Genomic DNA, 8,477 nt, shown 5'->3' with positions numbered 1-8,477 from the left:
GCAGTGTTACGAGAACGGTGCGGTGGCTGACAGCGAAAGGCAGTTTCTTTCTTATTTTCGACCTGAAGGAACAAACCTACAATGCTGTGTCAAACTGCTTCATGGCACTATTCGAACGCTTGAAAGGGATGGCCTCAACTGCACCTGGAATGTTTGCAGACATTACAGACGGGCGGCTTTACCGGAGCATAAGAAACAGAGTAAAAGCGAAGTGGAGTGACATGACAGTCACCATAAATACCGATGGATCACCAGTGTTCAAATCAAGTAAAGCAAGCGTGTGGCCAGTTCAGCTACTTATTAATGAACTGCCATTTAATGCTCGCTTCCAGAATGTAATTGTAGGAGCACTGTGGTTTGCCAAAACTCATCCTCCTCAATATTTATTTATGAAAGCATTTGTGAAGGCATTCAACGAAATTGGCACCATAGTGTGGAGGCATGGCAACGAAACTGTGCAGTCTAGGGTGGCTGTGGCATGCTGCTGCGTCGACTCGCCTGCCAGAGCAACGCTGCTGAATATGAAGCAATTTAATGGATAATTCGGGTGCTCCTGGTGCCTTCACAAAGGAACAGCTGTTGATGGTAAGCCATTTTGCATGATGTTCACTTTGCATTGTAATTTATTTGCAAAATCCTGTGAAAGTAGACAACCTGCTGACTTCATTATTTTGTCCGATGCACATATGGACAAGATTTTTTTATTAGTACAGTGTATAAATGTGACAGGTATAATGCATGGAAGTTGGACACCTGCAATAAATTCATTGGCAGTCATTTCTGTTACTACGGACACACTGTTTGACACCATGGCACCTGGTTTTGTACTGTTCTCTTCACCACCTATATTGGTAGTGTTATGAGCCTGCATTTGGTTGTATGGCATGCGTCATCTGATAAACTTTCTTAGTAGCCTGGAAGTGTGAATGGATGCTCTAATAAACACACCATCATTCATGTCATGGCTTTTGGATGTCCTACCTTATTTCGTCATGCAAAGAAATGCTGGCACTGACCAGCATGGCAATCCAGGAATGGGATGAAGTAGATAGGCCTTTGTCAACAGTAACTACATTTATCCCATACTGGTACCTAATGTTCACTGTTGACATTTAATTGTATAAGTATAGCATTTTGAACCCCGATACGGTGCTGTATGACATTGCTGTTACTGCAATATCAGTTTTGCCCATAGTGTTTTTATTTTCATGTCCAAGGTTACTGAAAAGTCGCATGTGCTACATATGGTACAGCTTCATCAAATTAAACCCTCACAGACACTGGCTGCTCACAGTTCCTGTTCTGATATCCCACTGTGTGTACTTTACAAAACACCTCTAGGGCACTACATGACTTAAAGGAATTTGTTCCCCCATTGATTCTTAGCAGTTGCTTCATATAGGAAATCATCTATTAATTGCTGTTAGTGCATTTATTTGGATGTTTGAATGTGCATATTTCAATTTAGCAACTTTTACCGAAATATAACCTGGCTAAGGCTGGAAATCGGACTGGTTGCTGTGCATTTAAGTGTAGCACGGACATATAAAAATGAAAGCTAATTTGCCTTTATTTCTTTGTGGTTATTTTCACTATTTTTTCATCATAATATAACTATTGTAAAATACTCATGCTTTATCTTTCGCAGGAACTATTCGGTACCTTCCAGGCAGCCAGTCGGCATTGCCACGCACCCACACCAACATGGTTCAAGACATGCAGGATGCCCACAGTAAGCGCCAGCCTGTGCATGGGGTTAAAGGGCCTTCTCCTCTCATGGGCCTCCAATGATTTAACCTTGTGTGGAGTTTGCCACCCGACTATATGCATTGTGTGCTAGAGTGAGTTGCACAGCAGCTGACTGAGGTGTGGCTAACTGCTGTTGGTAAACCTTTTTACATTGGTAGACATATTCAGGAGCTTGAGAGCCGAATTCAGCAACTTAAGCCTCCAATTATATTCTGCCGCTTGCCTAGGCCAATTGGTGAGCGCAAGAATTGGAAGGCGACCGAATGGCTGTACTGGATGCTATATTATGCTCTTCCTTGTTTAAAGGATTTGATTCCTGACAAGTATCTGCATCATTTTTCTTTATTGTGCCAAGGCATTTTCCTTCTGATCCAGACATGTGTCAGTGATGTAGATTTAATTGAAGCAGACCAGCTTCTTTCATTGTTTGTTAATAGAGTAGTGGTACTGTATGGACAAAGCAGTGCAACATTCAATGTGCATCAGCTGTTACATCTTTCAAAAAGTGTTGAAATGTTGGGGCCTTTATGGGGGAACTCCACATTTTTATTTGAGAATGGAAATGGGCAGCTATTGAAGCATGTGACTGCTGCACAAGGTGTGCCTCTGCAGGTCGCAGAACGTTGTATAATGAAGACTTGGCTGAGGAATACAAACAGATTTGTGGAGCTCTCATTACATCTTTTAGAAAGAAAAAATAGAATGATAAAGACCCGTGCCATAAGAGGGACCGGTACCCATGTGCTCGGAGCTTCATTGAGGTCAGTTCCTCTAGAAGAGACTGTGGCTGAGATGTTTGTCTCTGAATATGGGCAAGTACCTGCTATGATGCATTATGCACGAGTGGAAATTAATGGCATTACAATTCACAGCACTCAATACACTCGAGCACAGAAAACTTCCTCTCATTGTCTGAAGATGCAGAGTGGTGTTTATTGCCTTGTAATAGACATATGTTCCTTCACTGTAGATGTCCGAAAGGTTGCACTTGTTTGCCAAGAATTGGTGATCTGTGAGCCAGTGTTCCAAAATGTCAAGTACATGCACCTTTGTAAGCGTCCTCCTCCAAATCGAAATCTTCAGCTATTCTCACCTGATGATGTCGTCACCCAGTGTGTGTTCCTTCAGATAGAGAATGTTTCATATGTTTGTGATATTGCAAATAATTATAAAATAGATTGAATGCCAGATGGATTTCAGTGCCGTGGTAATTATGGCAGCCTGAAGGGGCAAGTAGAGCTTAAAAATTCCTAGAGTAAAAGGAATTGCAGTCACTGACCAAGCCAACATGAAAAAAGATGTTTCGGAACCTCTACGGGTTCCTTGATCTCAATGAGGCGGAAAGGTGAGGGAATGGAAATTTTTTTTTTCATTCCCTCGCCTTGTCCGCCTCACTGTGATTAAGGAACCCGTAGGGGCTCCGAAACGTCTTCTCTATATTTTATGTCTCTTGCAGGTTTAAAGCCTGACTGGAGATCATATAATTTAATTTCTTCGAACTGATGGTCTTTCCGATTGAAATGCTTGGAAACTGCTTTCGGGAGGTTTTTGCCTGTATCTGCTCGATGTCCATTAAGCCTTATGTTCATTGGTTGCCCTGTCTCTCCGATGTACTGTTTATGACAGAAGGAGCATTCTAGAAGGTAGATAACGTTTGAAGATGTGCAGTTAAAGCCTGATTTTATGTGAAAAGTGAAATCACTTGCATTACTTTTAACCATGTGTCTTTTTGTATGTGACTGCATGTCTTACATCTAGGTCGAGAGCAAGGGTGTGCCTTTATTGAATGCTTGTTGTCGAGTTTAGAATGTACTAGAATATCTCTGAGGTTTGCGTTATGTTTGTATGTTACCCTTGGTGCCTCTGGAAATATTTTCTTCAGGTGTTCATTACACATTAGTATATGGGATGGTATTTCCGCAGAATATTGTTTATGTCTGGAAGGGCATTGAAGTATTTAGTTACAAAATAAGGCTGGCATTCAGTGTTGGTCTTTGGTCGTTTCAATAGCACATCGTTGTGGTTTAAAGTGCTTGCTTTTTCGAGGGCCATATTAAGAGAGTTGACGGGATTAGTGTTGCTTTGCTACCTAATGCAAACGGCTGTTCAACATTACCTTAGGTTAAAGATTAATCATTCGGGTTAAAGTACTTGTTTACTGATGTATATTTAACTTTTTTTAGAGCTCTTTATATTTTCTGCTGCATATATGAAACTATATTCCAGTTTACAGATGAACTGCTTCGTGCAAATGTGCTGCTGTTTTGTCCTGTTTGCTGTTTAGCAATGGATTATCGACTCTCCGATGTTCGGTGTTGCTGAAGATTCTGAAAGCAGCATTTGTGGAATTTGACATAGGCCATCTAATGATCAAGTGTGTTGCAGACCAACGAGGCCGTAATGATGAAACCACACCCATTTCAGCATATTATATTATTACTCCAATAATTGTGACTTAAACATACATTTTACTGTTTATAAGAAGTACATAACACTGCCATTGAGACAGTTTTTTTTCTTTCTTTTGTGAATGTGAGGTAACATACCTGCTGGAGAATTTCTCTCAAATCGTGCATACTTTTCTCTGAACTTGGAAGCATGCAGAGAGGTATGAGCAGCTCACCTGTTCATTTATGTCCAGCAGTACCAATGAAGTGTCCATGTTAAAGGACCTATTTCTCTTTTGTTTCCTTGTCTATTTTCTGTTGACGTCCTAGCTTTTCTCCAGACTTGCAAATTGTTGACTGCAGTAAATTCTTATCATTCCCTTCTCTCATTTATCTTCATATGTAATTGACATTTTGTACTGTTTCTTTATTAGTTTGTTATTTTGAAATATAAGTGCTTTTTATAATTTTTACTTATTGCTAATTTCTTGTGCTTTTTGCTACATGTATATATTGTTGAGTATGTATCACTTTGGTTTTGCAGTTTTATGTGAACTGTCATTTGTTGTTAACTAGAGTCATCTACTGATCAACAATCTGTCTACAAAGATGTGATCTAGCAGTGTACCCCAGTACAGGAATCTGTCCATGCCTTACTGTACACGTTACTTCAATTGCCTCGAAATATGATCACCCAGCGCTCTTATTATATGCTCAACACTATTTTCTTTTTTTTGCAATTGGGCTGTAGTTTGTATTACTGTACTACTCAATTTTTGTACTCCTCAATTTGGCTGCAGTGCATGCTTTCATTTTAGCGTGTTACTGAATAACCCCAATAAATAATTTCTGTGCCTACTTCTATGCTTCTCATTACTTCATAGTTAAGCTTCTCATTTTAAAAAGCATAGATTGCCATGGTGACATGGGTCTCTGATAATGGGAAGGCTATAGTTCATGCAAACTGACCTGTTTTCTCTTTTACTGTGTAATCTAGGATGTACAGCCATGAGCAAAAGTGGTATACAACACCTAACCAGTGGTGGAGCTCTGGAAACCTCCATCGAAAAGCCATCTAGCAACACCGACAGGCACAGAGAAAATGACACATGCATGTCGATGAAATGGGGCAGTGCCACAATTGTCCCTATCCCAGATAGCTATTGTAATATGTCATTGCAAGGTAGATTTATCGAGCTTCCCCACCAACTGAGTGTATACCACTTTTGCTCATTACTGCACATACATAAAGCATGTAGGCTGCTTTAATTTTCTTTAGCTAGCTATCTAGAAGCTCGCAAATTAAGCATGCAAGCAAAAAGAAATCTTTGACAGCAATATATATATGCCAAGGTACAACCTTTGTTATTGCATATATGTTATCCTGAATATGGTTACTTTAGGACAAAGACCTCCCATATTTGTCCAGGTAATGCCATCAGGTGCCAAGCAAATGCCACCTTGACCCTGCACACTTCTTAATCACAGCTGGCCCTTGATATTTCTTCTGCACCCTGTAGAACTTGCCTTAATTCTCTTATTGTAACAATCCATTATACTTATGGCATCTGTTATCTTGCTTTTGCATTACAATTAAGCCACATACAGGCCTGATTATTCATCAGTTTGACTATTAATTGTGTAAAATATTGTGCCAGTAATCAGCATTTGTTCTCAAAAGTTCCCTGCTCCCTTCCTATGGAATAATGTTGCGCTTAATGATTTCCTATCTATACAGCTTACTACATGGTCCCAGTAACTCTCTTTATTACCCACTTCCATGGGTTCCTGCCCCACAGCGGAACACCTGGTCTTGAGGGGTATATATTGTCATTCATATATGATCTCAGAAAACCTGTCAAATGCCGCCTTCTCATTCTATATAGTTATGACCCAGATCTTCAGTCATTACCTCCTGCCTTCCCTTACCACTTCACTGATCTCACTACCAATTGTAAACAGTATGTCATCGATTGGCTCTTAACTGTTGATTGTTAATCGCACAAATTTTAGGACCATTTGTTTTTAATATATAGTTTTTAAACTGAGACAATTTATTGATGAATTTGAGCTATATCGCGCAGTCCCGTTGAGGTGAAAGGAATCTGCCGCACCGCGGCAGAACGCACACGAAAAATCTGTCGCATGACTGCACCCATGAAAAACTTCTGTCGCGCGCAGGCGCGTGACTGCAATTCGCGACAGGCAGCTGAGCGGCACGACTCTGTCGCAGGATGGTATACCGTCCTGCGACAAAACGACGACAGGCACCTCTGTCGCGCGACTGAACCCACGACAGACAATTTGTCGAGGCATGCGCCTCTCTGTCGCGCGGCCCGACTCTCTCTGTCGCACGACAGTACTTGCGACAAAAGTCGGTCGTGCGACAAAGCCTGCGACAGGCGCCTTTGTCGCACGACAAAGGACATGGTATATGTATGTCGTGCGACACAACCCCCCAGACGTGTCTTTGTCGCGCGACTGAACTCGCGATAGAACCTTCTGTCGCGCGACTCAATGCACTACAAGAACTTTTGTCGCACGACAAAAAAATGTGTCGCGCGACATAAATACGACAGACAATTCTATCGTGCGTCTATCGTGCGTTTCGATCGGGGTTTCACTACAGACAATCGAAATACAGCAGATTGTTGTACGCGCTGGAGATGATAGCCACATCTCTATCCTGCTAATCCTTTCCATGTCCAAGTTGGTGACCCCTTAGCATTTTTGACAGTGTAGCGATCGTCTTGGCTTTACGGTAACCATGTGTTGTATGGACTGGCACAGTAAGGCTAAGAAAACAATGAAGAGCGAAGAAAAGCCCTATGAACGTCCTTATGTGGCCTAGGGTTAATGTGAATGCAAAGGTTCTGGCCGACAGAGTCTGACATCACTATCCCATGTGAAAGAAGAGACTGAACTTCGCAGCCCCTGTACAGCCTAATTTCAGACAAAGCTACGTCCTGTAGATGCTCGCCTAGGTTAGCTGCCAGCTACCGCCTAACATCTCCGAGTGAGAGCGTGCACCCAGGAGTCGCAGTTCGATTCAAGGGGCGCGAGGCTTTGACTACGGCTCTGCATTAGACTGTACTGGGCTGATTGGTTCGTTCGAAGACTTCTAAGGGTCAGCTGTACCATTGGAGAGCCCCTGTAGACAGTAGGGACGTACTTAGTGTTGCGTTAGAAAAAAACGTTAAGAGCCAACCACAGCATGGAATCTCAGCAGACCTTTCAGCAAGCTTGACAACACGTGCTATCCCCGAGAAAGTTCACCTCGGCCAAGGCCCGGCAACTTGCACTTTACAGTGGGATTTAGCCGCTCTTGACTGTTGGGAGACCGTTTAGTTTCTTCTCAATCCAGTTGATGTGCATATTCTTTCGTCCTAGTGCACTGGTCATCATTGACTTTCATAACATCTCCAGTTGTCCTTCTTTGGTACATTAAGCTTCCCATCTCTGAGCCTCGCTACTGATAAGGTGATCTAATGCAGCGCTGACTTCCTGGGATCCTATTCAAAATTGTAATGCAGCGTTTTGCTGTGTGAAGTAGAGAACTGAAAAATAAAATTCAGTTTATCGCGTATTGAAGGCTCGAATTCGAAGTGTGTATCAACTGCGGTGGCTAAGTGGTTAAAACTCTTGGCTACTGAACGGCAACTTCGCGGCTTGAACCCGACTGCGGCCGCTTCGTCTCGATAGAGGAGGAGCGCAAAGGCGTGCCTGTGCTGTGCAATGTCAGCACTAGTTAAAAGTCCCCAGGAAGCCAAATTATTGCGCAGCCATCCACTGCGGCAGCCCTTTCTTTTTTTAATCAAGGCATTCCACCCTTCACACACTGCGTGGTCCAGCTACTCAGCTGTCCACTCAAAAGTTTGTTACTGTGCCTGTATTTTCATGCAAATGGAACATATATTTCTCATTCAATAGCCTTTGCACTGGTACAGCACATTAGGCCTGAGCATTTTTCTTTTACCTAAAAAAGCGTTGCCTCGCCTACATCAGTGTGTTTGTTTACCTTTGTGATGCACGCAAATGTGGTAAAAAGCAATAATTGATCTACTCGGAAGGTTGATTTTAAGCAACACCTCTACAGCTCGTTCTGTATGAAACGCCGCTTTCGGAGTCGGCAAACCGTCGAAGAAAAAATCACGTGCTGCGTAGAAAATTGCAGCGTAGAAGTTTATTGCTGCATTAATTGAAGATTGGTTGGTGTTGTATTGGCAATAAAGAGGCAGTCAAATCATTGTAATTATTTTTTTATTTATATTGAATAAAATAATATAACGAGAAATTGTAGAAGGATATAGGAATTGTAAGAATACTCAGTATGAAAAGGTC

At 42.0% G+C, this 8,477-nt stretch overlaps 1 pseudogene; it reads left to right on the top strand.

Moving 5' to 3' along the window:
- The first annotated feature begins 1,652 nt into the window (after positions 1-1,652).
- On the top strand, positions 1,653-3,027 carry LOC146188605 (uncharacterized; annotated as a pseudogene).
- Positions 3,028-8,477: the final 5,450 nt, after the last annotated feature.

The sequence above is a fragment of the Amblyomma maculatum genome, chromosome 5, assembly GCF_055883805.1.
Source record: "Amblyomma maculatum isolate TAMU_Amacu chromosome 5, ASM5588380v1, whole genome shotgun sequence".
NCBI classification, from domain to species: Eukaryota; Metazoa; Arthropoda; class Arachnida; order Ixodida; family Ixodidae; genus Amblyomma; species Amblyomma maculatum.
This window is presented reverse-complemented; position numbering and strand designations above follow the sequence as displayed.